The sequence below is a fragment of the Trichosurus vulpecula genome, chromosome 2, assembly GCF_011100635.1.
Source record: "Trichosurus vulpecula isolate mTriVul1 chromosome 2, mTriVul1.pri, whole genome shotgun sequence".
Taxonomy (NCBI): domain Eukaryota; kingdom Metazoa; phylum Chordata; class Mammalia; order Diprotodontia; family Phalangeridae; genus Trichosurus; species Trichosurus vulpecula.
In genome coordinates, this window is record NC_050574.1 from 88,936,867 (window position 1) to 88,958,391 (window position 21,525).

The 21,525-nt window shown below is 40.0% G+C and overlaps 2 protein-coding genes across 2 annotated transcripts in view; one reads left to right on the forward strand and one right to left on the reverse strand.

The window, feature by feature from the left end:
* The window catches only part of NUMA1 (nuclear mitotic apparatus protein 1), a 100,754-nt gene extending 79,964 nt beyond the window's left edge, over window positions 1–20,790 (reverse strand). The window contains exon 1 of the mRNA XM_036743264.1: window positions 20,722–20,790. The gene's annotated coding sequence lies outside the window, so the exon portion shown is untranslated. The remainder of the gene's footprint in view (window positions 1–20,721) is intronic.
* A 381-nt stretch (window positions 20,791–21,171) lies between these two features.
* Window positions 21,172–21,525, forward strand: part of LOC118836659 — a 34,460-nt gene continuing 34,106 nt past the window's right edge. Inside the window, 1 exon segment of the mRNA XM_036743890.1 lies at window positions 21,172–21,488. The gene's annotated coding sequence lies outside the window, so the exon portion shown is untranslated.

The window sequence follows — 21,525 nt, forward strand, 5'->3', positions numbered from 1 at the left end:
ATTATCCATTTATCTTGTATATAGCTTGCTGACTTGTTGTCTCCCTTTTAGACTGTGAGCCACCTGAGGGCAGGGACTATCTTTTGCCTCTTTTTTTGTATTCCCAGACCTTAGAACAGTGCCTGGCACATAAAAGGTACCTAATAAATGTTTTTATTTATTGATTTTGTTTACTAATTATTTATTTACTGATGTTAACTATATAGCAAAATATTTATAGTAGCACTTTTTGTGGTAGCAAAGAATGTGATACTAAGTAGGTGCCCTTGATTGTGGAATGGCTAAACAAATCAGGATTCGTGACAAATAGGAAGGATTCAGAAGAGAGGAAGACTCATATGAACTAATACAGAGTAAAACAAGCAGAATCAGGAAAATAATATATACCACAATGACTATAACAATGTAAACAGAAAGAAAAAACAAAATCGAATGCCGTATAATAGACCAAGTTCAAAGAAAAGTTTTTAAATGTTCCTTCCTCATTGCAAGAAGTGGAGGGGGGGAGGGGAGAAGGAGAAGATTATGGGTGTGGAATACTGTGTCCTGTATACTATCACGTATGGACAATATACTGCTTAGTTTCCTTTAACTGCTTTTTCTCTTTCTTTTTGTAATCTGTATCATAAGGAGATAGTTCCCTGGTTGAGAACCAAGTGGGGGAAGGGGGTAGGGGGAAGAGGGTGTGTTAAATTCAGACATTTTTTTAAAAAGACTCAATAAAGACCTGATTGCTTCCTCACCTGTTAAACAGGGATGACACAAATTTCTGCCTTATGGCTGCCTCTACCTGAGACAATGACAAGGCTTTTTTTAAAATAAAGGGCTCTATAAATGTCAGCTAGTTTTCTGATTATAAAGAGTTAATCAAGGGACTTTGTATTTATATTTGTACACAAATGTTTATCGATTTGAAAAAATTCAAATGCAAGACATTATTACTCTTAGTCCATTGATTATGGCTGCCTTAATAATTTTTACTCTGGTCATCTCTCACCAAATGCCTTTTGTGTCCTCCTCCCTTCCTAATGAGAGGACCATATCCAGAAGGCCTCTGTCCTTTTACTGGACTCCAAATCTGAGCACAGGTTTCCTCCCACCCCCATCATAACTGCTCATGGACTCATGTGGCACACTGTATAGAGGCAGGGTCTAGCCATGCTTCACTTTACTCCCTTGGCCATCTTTTCTCCTTGCTGCTCTGACTCAGTTTTCTAGTTCTAGAAACAATGAAGTCAATACTATCATTGCTACAGGAAAGGGTGAATCAATCTACTCACCGATATCTCCACTCACCATCCCTGTGGCTTTACAAACCCAAATATTCTTCCTGTGGAAAACAAGTACTTTAAAGTACTGCTGATGGTAATGTAAACTGGTCCACCTATCCTAGAAAGCAATTTGGTAACTATGCTCCAAAAGCTAGGTCTATACCTTAAAGAAATCAAACAAAAAGGACCTAGACAAAAAAATATTTATAGCAGATCTTTTTATGGTAGCAAGGAATTGGAAACTAAGGGGGTGGCTCATTAATTGAGGAGTGGCTGAACAAGTTATGGAATTTAAAGGTGATGAATACTATTGTGCTATAAGGAATTACAAAAGGGATGGTTTCAAAAAAACCTGGGAACATATGAATGAACTGATACTAAGTGAATTGAGCAGAACCAGGAGAACAATTTATACAACAAAAATATCGTAAAGATAAATATCTATGAAAGTCTTAGGAACTGTAATTAATATAAGGACGAACCACAATTTCAAAGGACTCAAGATGAAACATGCTAGCCAGAAGTGACGGGCTTAGGAGTATAGATCAAAGCACATTTCCTTTTCCTTCTTTTTTTCGGTTAATGTGGGAATTTTTTTTTTTTTGCATAACTATACATATGTAACAGGCTCAGTCTTTCTTGCCTTCTCAATGGGTGAGGGAATGGTGAAAGGTAGAATTTACTCTTCAAATACAAACTTCTTGAGGACAAGAATTTATTTTACTATTTGTATCCCCCAGTGCTTGGCACATAGTAAGCACTTAATAAATGGTTTTTCACTGATTCATTTAAATTATATTTATCTAGACCTTTACAATTTACAAAATCCTCTATCTGCGTACATTATCTCATTGAGCCTCCCAACAATTCTTTAAAGTACAATAATAGCCAACAGCATTTATAGTGTGCTTTAAAATTCACAAAGTGCTTTACATGGGTTATCTTAACTTGATTCTCACAACGATCCTGTAAAGTAGGTGTTAATATTATCCCCATCTTACAGCTGAGAAAATCGAGGCACAGAGAGGTTAAATAACTGGCCCACAGTCAAGTCTAAGTATTAAGGAATCCACAAAAAGAGCTGCTATAAATATTACTGGGTCAAATTTTTACAGCAGCTCTTTTTGTGGTGGCCAAGAACTGGAAATCAAGGAGATGTCCATCAATTGGAGAATGGCTGAACAAGTTGAGGTATATGAATGTAATGGAATACCATTGTGCTAGAAGAAATGATGAGCAGGTGGACTTTGGGAAAACATGGAAACTTATATGAACTGATGCTGATTGAAGTGAGCAGAACCAGGAGAACACTGTACACAGTAACAGCCACACTGTGCGAGGACCAATTTTGATAGACTTAGCCCTTCTCAGCAATTCAAGGACCTAAAACTTTTCCAAAAGACTCATGATGGAAAATGCCATCCACACCCAGGGAAAGAACTGTGGAGTCAGAATGCAGAGTGAAGCAGACTTTTTTTTTCTGTTTTGTTTTGTTTTCTTTCTCGTGGATTCTCCCATTCATTACAATTCTTCTATGCAACATGACTAATGTGAAAATGTGTTTAATAGGAATGTATGTGTAGAGCACATATCAGATTGCATGTCGTATTGGGGAGGTAGATGGGAGGGAGGGGGAGAAAATTTAAAACATGAAAATGAATGTTGAAAACTGAAAATAAATAAATATATATTTTTAAAAAGTATTAAGGCAATAGTTGAATTCAAGTTTCTTGACTCTAAGTCCTGCTTTATCCACTGTGCCTACCAAACTACTTACAAGTGCTACTAATCTTTATTTTATAGATTAGATGGACAGAAATGAGGATCACACAGAAAGTGGTGGGGATGGCAATCAAATCTAAGCATTCCGATTCCTGGTCTAGTAATCTTTCTTCCATATCACATTTTGTTCATGTTCAGGTAATATTCCAGAGTTGTATGTAATCATACTTAGTTTTGAGTGGAAAAAGAAACCCATTTTCCAAGATGCATCAAAACAAAGCCAATTATATATGTTCAGTCCCTGGAATCACATGCTTAACTTGGCTGTCTAGATAACCACTGTAAATTATTTACAGGCATTTAGGGGAAAGCATTTCAACCCCATTAAGTTCTATGGAGTGAGGACCTTGATTTCAAGCAACTTAAATTTCTACTCAAATGATGCAGATCAATACAAACATTTTGGAAAGCTATATGGCAAAATGCAATAAAAGTCACAAAATTTAAGCATGATTTTTGGGCTTGATTCCATTGTTAGTACTTTATTCTAAAAAAAAAAACATAAAAAGGGAAAGGATCTATTTGTAAAAGGACATGAATAGCTCAGCCTTATGTGTAATGGTTGAGTGCCATACAAATCGAACTACCAAAAAATTATTTTAGAGAGCTGGATAAAACAATAACAAAATTCATCTGGAAGAACAAAAAGTACAGAATATCAAGGGAATTAATGAAAAGAAATGCTAGGGAAGGTGGCCTAGCCATACCAGTTATCAAACTGTACTATAAAGCAGCAGTCATCAAACTACTCGGTACTAAGAAACAGAGAGGTAGATCAGTGGAATAGATTAGGTACACAAGAGGCAGAAGTCAATGACCATAGCAATCTGCTCTTTGATAAACCCAAAGAATCCAGCTTCTGGGCTAAGAATTGACCATTTCACAAAAACTGCTGGGAAGAGATGGCGGCTGGAAAGCAGGGACTAGTGTGAGCTCCCCGCCGAGTACCTCCAAAAACCTATAAAAATGGCTCTGAACCAATTCTAGAACGGCAGAACCCACAAAATAGCAGAGGGAAGCAGGGCTCCAGCCCAGGACAGCCTGGATGGTCTCTGGGTGAGGTCTATCCCACACGGAGCTGGGAGCTGGGAGCAGAGCCCAGCGTGAGCGGCGCGTACCAACCAGACCAGGAGCCAGGCGAAGCGGGCCCTAGCGCCCTGAATCAGTGAGCAGCGGCAGTTACCAGACTTCTCAACCCACAAACACCAAAGACTGCGGAGAAGATTAGTGGGAAAAGCTGCGGGAGTGGAAAAGCTGCGGGAGTGGAAGGAGTTCGCGGTTCGGCCACCGCCCCCAGGGCAGTGGAGGTGGGGCAGCCACAGCTGCAGTTGCTTCTGGCTCCAGGCCCACCTGGTGGGAGGAATTAAGTGGCAGATCAGAGCAGGAGTGCACAGCCTGCTGAAGATCTAAGCCCAGTCCGGGTTGGGGGTTCTTGGGGAAGGAGCAGTGCTGGTGTGACAGAGCCAGCACCTCCCCCCCAAACGTGGAACATAGAACTCTCTAGTCTACAAGCAGTCATACGCCACTGAAAAACTCAAGGGTCAAGTTAGTTGGCTGGGAATATGGCCAGGCAGCAAAAATGCACCCAGAATCAGTCTCAGGCTTTGGATTCTTTCTTTGGTGACAAAGAAGACCAAAACATACAGCCTAAAGAAGTCAACAAAGTGCAAGAGCCTACACCAAAAGCCTCCAAGAAAAACATGAACTGGTCCCATGCCATGGAAGAGCTCAAAAAGGATTTGGAAAAGCAAGTGAGAGAAGTAGAGGAAAAATTGGGAAGAGAAATGAGAAGGATGCGAGAAAACCATGAAAAACAAGTCAATGACTTGCTAAATACTGAAAAATACACTGAAGAAAACAACACCTTAAAAAATAGACTAACTCAAATGGCAAAAGAGCTCCAAAAAGCCAATGAGGAGAAGAATGCCTTGAAAGGCAGAATTAGCCAAATGGAAAAGGAGGTCCAAAAGACCACTGAAGAAAATACTACTTTAAAAATTAGATTGGAGCAAGTGGAAGCTAGTGACTTGATGAGAAATCAAGATCTTATAAAACAGAACCAAAGGAATGAAAAAATGGAAGACAATGTGAAATATCTCATTGGAAAAACCACTGACCTGGAAAATAGATCCAGGAGAGATAATTTAAAAATTATTGGACTACCTAAAAAGCCATGATCAAAAAAAGAGCCTAGATATCATCTTTCAAGAAATTATCAAGGAGAACTGCCCTGATATTCTAGAGCCACAGGGCAAAATAGAAATTGAAAGAATCCATCGATCGCCTCCTCAAATAGATCCCAAAAAGAAATCTCCTAGGAATATTGTCGCCAAATTCCACAGCTCCCAGATCAAGGAGAAAATACTTTAAGCATCCATAAAGACACAATTTGAGTATTGTGGAAACACAATCAGAATAACCCAAGATCTGGCAGCTTCTACATTAAGAGATCGAAGGGCTTGGAATGCGATATTCCGGAGGTCAATGGAGCTAGGATTAAAACCTAGAATCACCTACCCGGCAAAACTGAGCATCATGTTCCAAGGCAAAATATGGACTTTCAATAAAATAGAGGATTTCAAGCTCTCTCAGTGAAAAGACCAGAGCTGAATAGAAAATTTGACTTTCAAACGCAAGAATCAAGAGAAGCATGAAAAGGTAATCAAGAAAAAGAACAAGAAAAAGAAATTGCAAGGGACTTACTAAAGTTGAACTGTTTTGTTTACATTCCTACATGGAAAGATGACATGTATGATTCATGAGACCTCAGTATTAGGGTAGCTGAAGGGAATATGCATATATATATATATATATATATATGTTTATGTATATGTGTGTGTATATATATAAAGTGAATGTGTATGTATGTATATATGTATGTGTGTGTGTATATATATATACACATATACATATATATATATACACACACACACACACACACACAAAGAGAGAGAGAGAGAGAGAGAGCACGGACACAGGGTGAGTTGAAGATGAAGGGAAGATATCCAAAAGAAATAAAATCAAATTAAGGGATGAGAGAGGAATATATTGAGAGAGGGAGATAGGGAGAGATAGAATGGGGTGGATTATCTTGCATAAAGGTGGCAAGAGGAAGCAGTTCTGGGGGAGGAGGGGAGAGGGCAGGTGAGGGGGGAATGAGTAAATCTTGCTCTCATCAAATTTGGCCGGAGGAGGGAATACCATACATACTCAATTGGGTATCTTACCCCACAGGAAAGAAGAGGGAAGAAGATAAAAAAAAAAGGGGGGGATGATGGAGGGGAGGACAGATGGGGGTGGAGGTAATCAAAAACAAACACTTTCAAAAGGGGACAGGGTCAAGGGAGAAAATTCAATAAAGGGGGATGGGTCGGGAAGGAGCAAAATATAGTTAGTCTTACACAACACGAGTATTGTGGAAGGGTTATACATAATGATACACATGTGGCCTATGTTAAATTGCTTGACTTCTTAGGGAGGGTGGGTGGGAAGGGAAGAGGGGAGAGAATTTGGAACTCAAAGTTTTAAAAACAGATGTTCAAAAACAAAAAAAAAAAGCTTTTGCATGCAACTAGAAAATAAGATACACAGGCAATGGGGCGTAGAAATTAATCTTGCCCTACAAGAAAGGAAGGGAAAAGGGGAGGGGAGTGGGATGACAGAAGGGAGGGCTGACTGGGGAACAGGGCAACCAGAATATACACCATCTTGGAGAGGGGGGAGGGTAGAAATGGGGAAAAAATTTGTAATTCAAACTCTTGTGAAAATCAATGCTGAAAACTAAATATGTTAAATAAATAAATTAAAAATTAAAAAAAAAAGAAATGAAAAAAAAAAGAAAGAATGCTAAATAAAGTTGGAAGAATTCTCACAAAAAAAAACCTCCTGGGAAAATTGGAAAATGGTATGGCAGAAACTGGACACAGACCAATATCTTACACCATATACCAAAATAAAGTCAAAAGGGGTTCATGATTTAGTAATAAAGGCTGATACTATAAGCAATTTGGGAGAGCATGAAATAGTTTACCTATCAGATTTATGGGAAAGGGAAGAATTCATGACCCAACAAAAGACAGAGAGCATTACAAAATGCAGGATGGATAATTTTGATCATGTTAAATTGAAAAGCTTTTGTATAAAAAAAGCCAATGCAACAAAGATAGGAGGGAGCAGAAAATTGGGAGAAAATCTTTACAACCAATGTCTCTGATAAAGGCCTCATCTCTAAAATATACAGGTAACTGAGCCAAATTTATAGGAATGAAAGCCATTCCCCAACTGAGAAATGGTCAAAGGATATGAACAGGCAGAGGAAGAAATTAAAGACATCTGTAGGCATATGAAAAAATGATCTAAATCACTATTATTCAGAGAAATGCAAATCAAAACAACTCTTGGGTACCACATCTCTCCTGTCAGATTGGCTAACATGACAAAACAGGAAAATGATAAATGCTGGAGAGGATATGAGAAAATTGGAACAGTTACATTGCTGGTGGAGTTGTGAACTGATCCAGCCATTCTGGAGAGCAATTTGGAACTATGCCCAAAAGGCTATAAAAATGTTCATACCCTTTGACCCAGCAATACCACTTCTAGGGCTTATTCCAAAGTGATCACACAAATGGGAAAGAGACCCGTATGTATAAAAGTATTTATAGCAGCTCTTTTTGTGGTAGCAAAGAATTGGAAATCAAGGAAATGCCCATCAATTGGGGAATGGCTGAACAAGTTGTGGTATGTGAATATAATGGAATACTACTGTGCTATAAGAAATGGGGAAGATTTGGACTTCATAATAACCTGGAAAGACCTACATGATATGATGCTGAGTGAGAGGAGCAGAACCAGGAAAACACAACCACAGACATATTGATTCTGTGATAACTAACTTTCATAGACTTGGCTCTCCTCAGCAATATAAGGCTCAAAGACAGCTCCAAAGGACTCAAGATGGAGAAAGCTAGCTACATTCAAAGAAAGAACTGCTGAATCTAAATGCAGACTGAAGTTAACTATTTGCACTTTTTTTTTTCCTCTTCTTTTTTGGTTTTGTTTCTTTTCTCTCATGATTCATTCCATTGGTCATAATTCTTCTTTACAACTTGACTATTGTGTAAATAAGCTTAATGCGAAGGTTTATGTAGAATCTATATCGAACTGCATGCCGTTTTGGGGGGGAAGGGAAGAAAATTTGAAACTCAAACACATGTAGAACTAAGTGTTGTAAACTAAAAATAAAAAATCTAATTAAAAAAAAGATCTGTCAGCGGACTTGACCTTTAATTGGTTATAACTCGCAAAAAAAAAAGAAACTACCTATCTAAAAACTGAAGAACGGCTGAGCAAATTATGATATGTGAATGTAATAGAATGTTAGGGTGACAAGTGATACAAGTGACAAAGCAGGATCAGCAAAACCCAAACCATATGGATATTAGTTATTTTAAAAAACAAAACCAAACCCAAAGGCAGTAAAAGCAAATATAAAGTTCTCTGGTATTTGTATTTAAAGTTCTTCATAACCTAGCCCTTTCTTCCAGCTTTTCCTGCCTTGTACTACCTTAACTCCCCTCAACATATTACCAAAAAGCTATACTGACCTACTTGGAACCCCTAGCCTCCAGGCCTTTGATTTGGCTTCCCCTTTACAGCCCCTTTTTCCACTTCCCTGGCCTCAGCTCAAATCTCCCTCTGCAGAAAACCTTTGCTACTACTCCCAAGGAGGACAGTCCCTTGCACCCTGATCTATTTTGTATATATATGCACCTAGTTATTTACATGTAGACTTTGCCATTAGAATGTGAGCTCCATAAAGGCAGGGATCATGTTTTTGCCTTTATCAGATCCCCAGTGCACACACAGTGCCTGAAGATACATAGTAAGCAACTGACTAGATAAAAAGACCCAAATCGTTTGGAGATGAAAGCAAAAGTGATTTCTCCAATGCATTACGGGTTTTTTTTAGGACCTGTGATTTCATCTAGTCCTAAAAATACATTATCATGAGTCTTAGATAATTACTTAAACTCATAGAGGTTAAGGTAACTTGCTCAAGGTGACCAACATGGTGTCAAAGGCTGAATTTTAATCAGATCTTCCTAACTTAACCCCATTGCCTCTTTTAAAGTAGTATCTTATGCTCCTCTGGTCACCTTCCCCCCTCCCCCCAAACTGGATTTCTTCCTATCAGTCTTTTATTCATGTCCCTGGCAAGCAACTAATTTGAAAGAGGCAAATAGCTTGGATCCCTTGTCCTGTGTCCTGTATCATTAGACTCTCACTTGCTACAGATACTAACCCTAACCTGACACCACAATGACACACAACATGAAACCAGACCAAGGTTCCTTCATCTGCTGCTTCTCATACTGTCAGGTCAGGTGGGAATCAATGCGACCAGACAGCAGCTGAACATTTTCAAAACAGATGGCCAACTACCAAAAACCAGAGGCATGTTACTTGGGGTGAAGGAGGCCTGATTACAGATTCTAAGTCATTCTCAAATTCCTAACACTTGCTCTTTTGAAAACTCTAGCTAAGGAATTTGGAAGAAGTCTTGCCAACGTGAAGTCTTATTTGGTTCAATAAAGGAAGCTTCCAGAGGTCACTACAATCTACTTGCCAAGGATGCTGTAGAGGTAGAAGCTAAACTAAATATCCTCTAAGGGACATTTCCAAATCTGAGGATCTTTTTTTTTATTCAAAGTATAAGGAGATGACTCCCATTTCACCCAAACAAAAAATTGGAGAGTTTAACCAATAATAGCAAGAGAAACTAACTTAGCTAGATATAACCCTGATTTGATACAGAAAAAGTTCCTTCTGATTTAGCAAAAAGTCCACCCACTTATAGGATTTTTCCCCTCTCTAATAACTTCCTATTCTCAACTATTTTGGAATTAGCAAGTTTTCATAGTGGAAAGAAGAATCATACAGCCATAATGATTACTCCAAAAACCAGGCTTACCCTTCACAAACCCTAAAAGTCAATTCAAACTTAGAAAAAGGGTGAAATGCAGACATTCTGTTCAACTGAAGCCTTTCAGTTATATAGCCAGTGAAGCAAAGTTTTCAAAAAATACAAGTTTCTTACTACTTGAAGTGCTATACCAATTTTTGAGTGGTCACTTTAACAAACTATCAGTGTATGGGCCTGCCCCTTTAAAAAGACAGTAAGTTGGCTTTGTTTATATAACTTTGCATTTATTTACACAATAGTCAAGTTGTAAAGAAGAATTAAAGTGAAGAGGGAGGAAGATAGGGAGATCAGAGGAGTCGGATTCTTAATATGGAGCCTAATAACAAGGGCTCAGGGCACTGAACATCAAACCACTATCACAGAGCCCATTTTCCTTAGACTCTGCCCACCAAAGTATCTAAATAGCAATTAACCGTTAAAGTAGGAAGACCAGTAAAGCACAATCTCAATCCTAAAGAACTGATAATGAAATACACCTCCCTATTCTCAGTGGCAAAAGAGGTATTATACATGCTTTGTATATATACACTGTCAGATATCTCCAGTTAGACATACGTAAATATTTGTTTTTCTTTCTTACAAAGAAAGCCTGGGGTGGGGGAAAGGGAAATGACTATGGTGTAATAACAAAATACAACAATAAAACTTTTTTTTTAATGCAGTGAGCTACAAGTTTTAAAAACATTGTGTCACTGGTTCCTCTAGCAACTGGCCCCTGCTAATAAGCATTTGTTTCACGTATATCTGTGATTATGTCAGGCTTCTTCTATTAACTAACACCACTATACTGCACATTAAGGAAGGGCTTTAAAATAATGAGTAGATCCAGCCGTTCTGGAGAACAATTTGGCACTATGCCAAAAGGGCTCTAAAAATGGGCATACCCTTCGACCCAGCAATACCACTTCTAGGGCTGTATCTCAAAGAGATCACACAAGTGGGAAAAGGACCCGTGTGTACAAAAGTATTTATAGCGGCTCATTTTGTAGTAGCAAAGAACTGGAAATCAAGGGGATGCCCATCAATTGGGGAATGGCTGAACAAGTTGTGGTATATGAAGGTAATGGAATACTATTGTGCTATAAGAAATGGGGAAGATACAGACTTTACAATAACCTGGAAATAACTACACGATATAATGCTGAGTGAGAGGAGCAGAACCAGAACATTATACACAGCCACAGATATATGGATTCTGTGATGACTAACCCTGATAGACTTTGCTCTTCTCAGCAATACACGGTGCAAAGACAACTCCAAAGGACTCATGATGGAGAAAGCTGGCTACATTCAGAGAAAGAACTATGGAGTCTGAATGCAGATTGAGGCACACTGTTTGCTCTCCTTTTTTTTTTCCCCTATATATTTTTTTTCTCTTTTGTTTTGGTTTGTGTTTTTTGGTTTTGTTTCTTCTTTCTCATGATTCATTCCATTGGTCATAATTCTTCTTTACAACTTGACTATTGTGTAATTAAATGCGAAGTTATATGTAGAAGATATATTGGATTCCATAACGTCTTGGGAAGGGAGGGGGGAGGGGAAGGAAGAAAATCTGGAACTCAAAATTATGGGGAACTGAGTGTTGTAAACTAAAAATAAAAAAAAAATCTTAATTATAAAAAAAGATTATAAATTTACAGCAGATCAGAGAATCTCTAAATCCCCTAAATGGTCAGTATCCCATATTGTTCATCTTGATAGAGACCACTCTCCCCCACCCCAAAGCCTTCAAATGACAGACTCTTGCCTGCTAGAGAACAGCTTTTCAAAGCACGAGCAAGTCCTGTGATTGTTTTTCTGGAGAAAGTCTCCCGGGTCTGCTTATTATATGGCTTCAAATTCAGTCACTTAGCAGCTGAAAGCAGGAGGAAGAAGCATAAGCATTCAAATTACAGGGTTCCCAGAGAAGATGGAGTCAGTTGGTCTTGAGACTCACTACAAAGTTATCAGCCCTTATGTCTTCATGTTGTGTAGGTGGGAGCATGAATATTACAGCAGCAATTCATTATATCAATAGGTCTCAAAATCCCTCCAAACCTCCCGTTTTGGGGTTAAAACTGTTATTTCCCATTCATGTGATCCCATGCTCTTAAAGGCTATGCCTGTAGAACTCAAGCTGTAGCAGCTGTTCCTAAGCTAGAAAGGCTTCCCCTCCACCAAAGAGCAGCACAGCTAAACCTGGAGGGGCTTGAGGCCAGGCTGGGTGCAAGGTGGTGATTCTGGAGCCATAACATCTCTCAGAGCCTTTCTCTAGTAGTGGAGTCTGGAAGACCTAAGCTCAAAGCATCATGGAGGGGATTCTATCTGTGGGGTTAGAAAGGTTTACCTCTGCTGATGTTCCATATTCTTATGTATGAATACGGCTTCAGATATATAGGAAGAACTGAATGTAAAGGTCTCATCACTTATCACTACATACACTTTTGCTCTAGTAATATTAAATAGTAATATTCACTTCCTACTGTAGTAGGAAGTGAAAACTCCATAGTATTTCAAAACCTGAATTCAGTACTTTGTAATACAACATTATCCCTGTCAGCATTAGCGTTCTAGCAGTAATCAAAGTCAAACTGCATTGCAAGGCTATGGGCAGAATAAAGCAGGCCAGTAATTGGAATGATTTAGTTAGTGTTAGGATTTCTTTTTAATAGTCCTTAGAAGGTTTTAAACTTAATACAGATTCCATATCTTGCTGTGAGGACATTATTTCAAATCCTACCTCTCAGAGATTACTACCAGTATGGCCTTTGCTAAGTCATTTAACCTCCCTTGGCCTCAGTTTCCTAATCTGTAAAATGAGGTATCAGGACCCTCTGAGGTCCTTCTCAGGTCTAGATCTATGATCATGTGAACTGAAGGACAGAGAGGAGACTCTGGATAGTAGAAGACATCAGTTATAATTTAAATTTAGATGTAATTTTAAGATTTTACCAAGCATTTTCCTCAAAACAACCCTATGAGTCAGATAATCCAAGTATTATGATCTCCACTTTACAGACAAAGAACCGTTTAGGCCAGAGAACCTAATGATTTAGCTAAGATCCAATACACATTTTGTTTGTACACAGTTGTTTACACATTGTCTCCCCCCATTAGATCCTGAGCTCCTTGATGATAAGAGGCCTGTTTTTGCCCTTTTTTGTGGAGGGGGGAGTAGACCCCTTGCTTAGCATAGTGCCTGGCACATAGTAAGCACTTCATGCACATTCTTTTGATTGTTAACTGACTCCAAATCTTATGCTCTCTTTTTTTGAAAGCTGAATCCTGCAAAAAGTATTATTCCATTGAGGACAAAAACTAATAATAAATAAATGAGTATTCTTTACAACAGGCTACAGCAGGTCTTTGGTTAAAGTAGCAATTAAATGGCTGGGAAATTTCTTGCCCTTGTACAATGGGAAGGTTTAGTGAGTGACTCTTGTTTTAAACACCCAAACTGGGTGTTCTGGCAGAGCAGGAGCACTCCAGTGAACAATAAATACAAATAAAAACAATAAATATCATCTCCTACCAGTAGAACTTTCTCCCATTCTCAATACTCCAATCACATTCATAACTTTAGTTTATAAATATATATATTAAATCACAAATCTATTAACTGTAAGAATACACTTCATGAAAAGGATTGGTCATTTGGGGCAGAAATCAAAATTACATATAATCAAAAGATTTACAGGAACTGTTCTCCTCATTTTAACTTCTCTGACCTAATTTTGTTCTGCTTAAAACTTCTTCCCTGAGCAACGAAGTTATTATAAAAATTTTTATATGTGCCAAATGTTAAAATTGCAAGGTATGCACATAATCAATGGATTAGGCAAATAGGCTTAATAGTAGATAGTGTGTTAAAATTGGAGTCTGGAAGACCTAAGTTCAAATCCTGGTTTAGATACTTAGAAGCTGTGTGACACAGGGAAAGTCATTTTACATCTCTCGGCTTGTTTTCTCATCTGTATAATGGGGATAATAATAGTACCTAAATCCCAAGGTTGTGGTGAGTATCAAATAAGATTTTATATATATTTTATATAGTGCTTTTCAACTCTTAAAGCCACATCTAATTATTATCATGGCTCCACTGATAATATTATGCAGCTAGCCATTACTGAGTCATTAAGCACATGAAATCAAAAGTTCTCTTAGAATTGCAAAGGAATTAAAAGGTACGGAGTGCAGATTTTACAGATACACACATATACATATATACATACATGTATACACATGTACCTACAGGCATACACAAATACATCCACCCCTCAAAAGCCATTGCCTAATAGATAAAGTGGGCAAAGAATATGAATAGTTCTTAAAAGAAGTGCAAAGTATTAATAACCTCTTGAAAGAAAGTTCCAAACCATGAAAATCAAACTACCCTAACGCTTCATACCTTTCATACCTGCAAATTGGGGCAATTGGGGCAAAGATGATGAAAGATGCCAACAGTCAATGTTGGAGGGGTTGTGGGAAGATAGGCACACTGGTATATTCTTTGTGGAACTGTCAATCTGTAAAACCAATTTGGAATTATGTAAATAAAGTGACTAAAATGCCCACATCTCTTGACCCAGAGATTCCATTACTTGGGCCTATGGCCCCAAGAGCCATCAGTAAGAAGAAAGTTCAAAATACAACAAAATATTTATAACAGTACTTTTAGTGACAGCAAGAATGGGAACCAAAGTAGATAGCTATTAATTGGAAAAGATTTTCCTGAACTAAAACAGTGACTTAAGCAGAGCAAAAAATACATATATATACACATACACACACAACTAAAACAATGTAAATGGAAACACACACGCACTCTCTCTCTCTCTCATCAAGAGTGAATGTTGCAAAATTAAAAGCACAAGCATGTCTCAAAAGAAGATATTTGAGAACATGCTCCCCTGTGCAGATGTGGGCAGTCCACAAGTGTTGCCTACTGCACAGATTTTCAAATTTTCCTCTTATTTTTTTCTTGTCTTTAAAAAAAAATACTATTTGTTATATGGGATGGATTTCTGTGAGGGAGGGAGAAAGGAATGCTGGAGAAAACTGATGATGTTTTAAAAAAATCAACAGAAACTTTGTTTTTTTGAAAGGTGGTAACACAGATGAGGGGGGAGGGCTGACACTTGTGATCCATAAAAATGAAATGGCCAATTTCTGTTCTATTGCAGGTCTTCTCCTTACCCTGTTCATGCTCCCAAGTTTTTACTGTCTTCTTTTCCTTTTAATCCCCACTTCATATTACTCTCTCCAACATCTGAGTTTGTTTTATGACTATTTCCTTATTTATTCTACTTTCCTTCTTAAGACTCTCTTTTCCCCTTGCTTGTCCCCGTCCTCTCCTAATTCCCTTTTTAGTTTAATCTGTTTCTAGATGAGATCTTTATTTGTGCGAGTGCCTGATTGTGTTCAATCTTCCTTTATCCTGTTCAGATGCGAATGAGGTTCATGGCATGCCTATTCCCCCCTCCTCCCCTTCCTCCATGATTGCCCCCTTGCTTTTCTGAATTCAGCTGAAACATAGGATTTTGCTTCTGCCTCTCACTTGAACTCTATGTGAATTTTTATGTTGCAAGTGTGTTTCTTCCTTCATCGTATCCACCTTTATTATGTTATAGTGATTTCCTACCCCTTCCTCCTCAGGAAGATCTCACCACTTCCCTCCTCCTCCACAGTGAAAAAGGCTTGTTTTAGACCTCTCCTGACCATTTATTAGCAACAACCTGTACCAACTCAAGCACTGCTTGCTACTGCCATGTGTTTTTAATACTAACACATACACACAAATGACTAAAGTAGTAGGGCCAAGGTGCTGTGGAAAATTAAGACATTCTGTTTCCAGAAAATTCAGGTGCTAAACCATACAAAAGTGTCAGGAGTTAGGTCAAGAGACTTCACTTGCCTCTTTGTATACCAGCAAAGATTAAGCAGGTTCATTAATGGAGACTAAAGCTTGGTATGAATAACCCCCAGCTGCCTTGCTTAGCCACTAACATTAAAAAGGGGCTCAAGTACTTATTAATCCGTTCTACTCACTGTCAATCAACTCAACTTCATATATTAAGGCATTGCTGTCCTCCTCCAGTTGAAGAAGGGAAAAGACACAACCCGAGCCTCCTGGTGAACCAAGAGCAGCTGTCACTACTGGATTGACAGGCTATATACCCTTCTGGAACAACACGGAGAAGGCAGTTCATGCCCAAGTAGGAGATCTAGTCATCCCTTATCTATCCACCTTATTTATAGGTGTCTATATTTATATTAGGTAAATTATGACTACAAAATAATGAAGCTATTTTTTAACAAAACATAATTTGTAATCCAGACGAGCACCCTGGGAAGCTTTCCCAAACTCCACAGCACCTAACCCAAGGCTGTTTGTTTACATGCTCACTAAATATATGATTGTTTGAGGAAGAGGGGCTTTGGGGTTCACCATGGCTATGGACAAAGAGGCCACTGCACCAATGGTTGTGAGATAGTACCTATGGGATAGCGAGAAAGTACATAGTCCTTTAATGGCTTTGTTTTAAATCCTAAGGAAAATCTATCACTCTCCCAGGATGTTCTCCACTTCCCTCTCCTACTTTAAACAGTAGAAAACTCAGTAATAGGAAAGCCAGGGTCAACCCATCATCACCCCATTTCCTGAACATGGGCATAGAGGACAACAAGGAGAGATTTCAACAGTCCCTACTGAAGAGAATAAGCATTTATATAGCAGCACCTACTATGTGCCAGACACTGTGCTAAGCACTTTTAAAAATATTATCTCACATAATCCTCACAAAAAACCTGCAAGGCAGGTGTTATTATTATCCCTATCTTACAGTTGAAGAAACTGTGACTTGCCCAGGGTCATACAGATAGTAAGCATCTGAGGCCAAATTTGAATTCAGGTCTTCTTGTGCTTTTTATAGGCCCCACTTTATCCACTATACCACCAGCTGCATAGTCAAGGTGCAGTTGTAGCTGCTGCCCACTCAAGATAATGTGCCTGCAATCACATTTCAACAATCCTTACAAAGCTGTACATAGAACCCATAAGCCTGGCGGAAAATATAGCATTCCTGCCAGTCAAGTGGAGACAAATACATATGGTCAAAATACATAAAATATGCGTTCTTTTCTTCTCACACACTTGATTTGAGGGAAGCAAGATTCTACAAGGTTGAATTTTACTTACTGGGCATTTCCTGCAACAACTTCAAGAAATAAGCACACCAAAAAAGTCATTGTTAATGGACCAATCTCAACTCATAATGGACTATCTAAGGATCTTCCTGCAGTCCTACATTACTTAACATCTTTTTTTTTTAACCAATGACATGGAAAAGGCAGAGACGGCATGTTTATCACATTTGCAGATGTCAGGAAACTGGAGTGGAATGCTACAACGCTGGATGACAGAGTCAGGATCCAAAAACATTTTGACAGGCAAGAGTGATTGGCCAAATCTAGTAAGATGAAATTTACTTTGATGGCTCTCGTTGATATTCCTTTTAACAGGGAAACAAATTGCAACTTCGTCCATATTTTCTCTCTGCTTGTGTGATTCTTATCTGTATCCTTCCATAAATCCTCTGTAGACAATCTACCCAAAGGCGTTCTTAACCTTTTTTGTGTCATGGACCACTATGATTGGATGGTGAAGCCTAGGACTACTTCTCAGATAATATTTTTAAAATGTACAAAATAAAATATATAGGATTGCAAAGGAAACCAAATACATTGAAATATTTATCAAAATATCTATTAAAAAATAAATCAAGTTCACAGGTTGCAAGTGAAGAACCCCTGCTGAGTATTTTAACATTTCATGGATATAAGTATAACTTGAGCTCTCACTACTTACATGCCCTCCTTTTATAGTTATTCATATCTTATATGATTTATTTTTTTGCCATTTGCACCTACGTCACTGTTGATAATATTTTGCAGAGACATGATCCCTCCCCCCTCAACCGCTTTGTAGAGTTAAGGGGTCCATGGGTGTGGGGCATGGCATGTGTCAGTATTTTCTACAAATTTACTAAGAGCAGCATGGAGTAGCTGCTAAAAAATACTTTATACACAATCTTAGGCAAGCATTCAAGGCAAGGAAGTTTATAATCTAACCAACTCAATCCTAATTTGGCCACATTTGAAATATCTTGTTTATTCCTGGGAACCACAATTTAAGAGTGACACTGAGAAACAGGGTGAGAAGCCCAAGAGTTTATCTTTAAATATTAGAAAGCCTGTCCTAGGAAAAAGGCATCATATTTTTTTCTTCCATATGTTAGGGACAAGTGCGGGGCACAGGTGCTAAGAACTGAACTAAATGTTAATATAAATACAAAAGCAAAGGCAATGCCAGCTAGAGTGACAGCATTCCATCATCCAAAGAGAATGGCAGAATTGATTTGATCATGGTTCCAGAACAAGAAGGTAGTAAGGAAGGAAAGGTCTGTTGGCATCTCAAATTCAGCACATGTAAAAAATATATGTGTGTGTGTATAGATATGGATAGATCTATGTCTATAGATCCTTTCCCACAAACCCACACCTCTTCGAAAATCTGCTGTAGTTCTCAAGGGCCCCATCATTAGGCAGTTAGTTACCATCATACTTGACTCCTCATCTCCTTCACCCCATATGTCCAGTGAGTTGCCAAATCTATTTGTTTCTAAGCAGCTAGGTTGCCAGAGGATAGAGCACTGAGCTTGGAATCAGGAAGACTCATCTTCATGAATTCAAATCTGGCCTCCGATGCTTATTAGCTGTGTGAACCTGGGCAAATACTTAACCCCCTTTGCCTAAGTTCCTCATCTATAAAATGAGCTGGAGAAGGAAATGGCAAATCACACCAGTATCTTTGCCAAGAAAAACCCAAAATGGGTTCCTGAAGAGTCTGACAGGGCTGAACAACAACAAAAATTGTTTCTATCTTCACATCTTTCAAAGAAGTCCTCTTTTCTCAACTCCATCAATCAAACATTCATTAAGCACCTGCTATGTGCCAGACATGGCTACAGGCTGGGGTACAAAAAAGAACCAAAAGACAGCCCTCGTTCTCAAGGACCTTACAATCCAACTCACCACAGTCACTCTAGTTCAAGCCTTCACCACCTCTTGATTGAACTATTAGTCTTTTAATTCAATCAACCAATCAATAAACATTTATTAAGTGCCAGCAGATACTGTGCTAAACCCTGGGGATACCAAAAGAGGCAAACGACAAGTCTGTCTTCAATGATTTTAAAATCTTATGGAGGAGACCACATGCAAACAAATAATGTACAAAGCAAGCTACATACAGGATAAATGGAAATAATTAACAGAGGAAAGGCACTAGAATTAAGAGGGGTTGGGAAAGCCTTCCTATAAAAGATGGGATTTTATGTATAACCTATATGAAATTGCTCACTTTCTCAATGGGGGGTGGGAAGGGAGAAGGGGAGAGTTCGGAACTCAAGGTTTTGAAAACAAATGTTAAAAAATGTTCTTTACATGAAACTGGGGAAAAATTGAATGCTAAATAAATCCCCCCCCCCAAAAAAAGATGGGATTTTAGTTGGGACTTGTAGGAAGCCAGGGAATTGTGGGAAAGCATTCCAGGAATGGGAGGACAGCCAGAGAAAATGGGAGTGTCTCCTTGAAGTGTCCAATTCTCTCTACCTCCTTTCTCAACAAACTCTTATGCTTATCATTTAAAGATCTTTATAACCCTACTCCAACCTATCTTCGCAGGGCTTAGGCACATAGTAGGCCCCTAATAAATGTTTCCTATCTTATCCAGTACTGTTCTTCACATACTCTATGGTCAACCTAAACTGGTCTCCTTGCTGTTGTTCCTCACACACAGCACATCTCCTGTCACTGCGGCTGGTACATGTCTTCTCAGTAGCGTCAGATTCTGTGTCACCCCATTTTGGGGTCTTCCTGGCAGAGATGCTGGAGTGGTTTGACATTTCCTTCTCCAGCTCATTTTACAGATGAGAAAACAAACAGGTTAAGTGACTTGGCCCAGGGTCACACTGCCAGTTAACGTCTGAGGACTGCTTTGAACTACTGAAGATGAGTCTTCATGACTCCAGGCCCAGCACGCTATCCTTTTGCCACCTAGCTGCCCATGCCTGGCACACAGCAGGTGCTTAATAAATGCTTGTTGACTTGATCTAGACTCTCCATGCCTGTAACGCCCCCCTTTCTCCCTTCCACCTCGAAGAATTCTTAGCCTTTAAAGTTCAGGTGCCCTTCCCCAGAAAATGGCCCCACCTTTATTTTGAAAAATCAACTTCCCATGTCCTTCGACCTGTACTTGCAGTGGCTCCCCGTAGAATGCCAGTTTCTTAACGGCAGGGATGTGCTTTTTCTCACCGTCCCTATCGCCCACACCAGCACAGAGCACATAGCAGGCCCCACCACTTCACAGACTCTCTTTCCCTCAAAGCCCCTCCCCCTTCTAGAGGCGGCGTCCACAATCCCCCACACCGCCGAGCTGTCTCCGAGCTGGAGTTCTCCCCTCAGTTCCTCTCTCCCTCGCCGCCCCCTCCCCTCTCGTGCTCTTTTCTCCCTGCCCGCCCCTCCCCCTGTTCGCTGTCCTTCTGGAGACCTCTCACATCGTCCTCCCCTCGCTTCCGCGACGCCTCCCTCCTATTTCCTCACTCCGACACTAGGGTGCACCCTTGACTCCTCTCCTGGCCTTACCTGGTCGCGCACGCGCGCTTCCCTCCTAGGGGCTTGAGCTCCCAGGACCGGCTGAGGGTCTCACTTTCAAGACTCACTGCGTTAGCCACTTCCCCACCCCCATCCCCTCGTAGCTGCCACTGCCGCCGCCGCCGCCGCCGCCGCCGCCGCCGCCGCCGCGGCCACCGCCCAAACCCACAGTTTGAACTGCAGCGCCGCCCCCTCGTGCTGAGTCCTCATTGGTCAAACCAAGGAGGCATCATGGTGCACATGCGCACTCTCGCAGCTCCTGGCAGTGCTGGGGGAAGGTGGGAGGTTGCTTGGAAGAAGGGATCTTGGAGCGGGAGAGGGGTGGAGCACTGAGTCTCTACCGACTCCGGCTGGAAGGAGGCTTGAACTACAAATCCCAGTATTCCTCGCGGTTCCACAAGGGATTGGGCAGGGGCCCGGGCCAGAACGGGGAATGGAGAAGGGGTGGTGAAGATAGAGATCGGGGCGAAGAATTTAGGAGCGACGACTGTAGGGACTGAGGAGCTTTAGAAGGCCAGGCGGTGTTGAAGTCTCGGTTTCCGACCTTGGAAACCTTAAACTACAAGTTCCAGGATTCCGTGCAGCTAAGTAAAACTTTCTTCCTGTCGGCCACGGCAAGGGGCGAGTACTGTAGATCCCGGCATGCCCCGGGGCAGGGCGTACAGAGGTTGGGTGGCTATGATGATGATGGTTACCATGGAGTTTCGCTAAGTGTGCCGCCGTCTACGGAAAGGCAAAGGCGGAAGAAAACGGAGCTGGTGAGCTTGGGCAGCAGCTGGGGAGCCCACTGGGCAA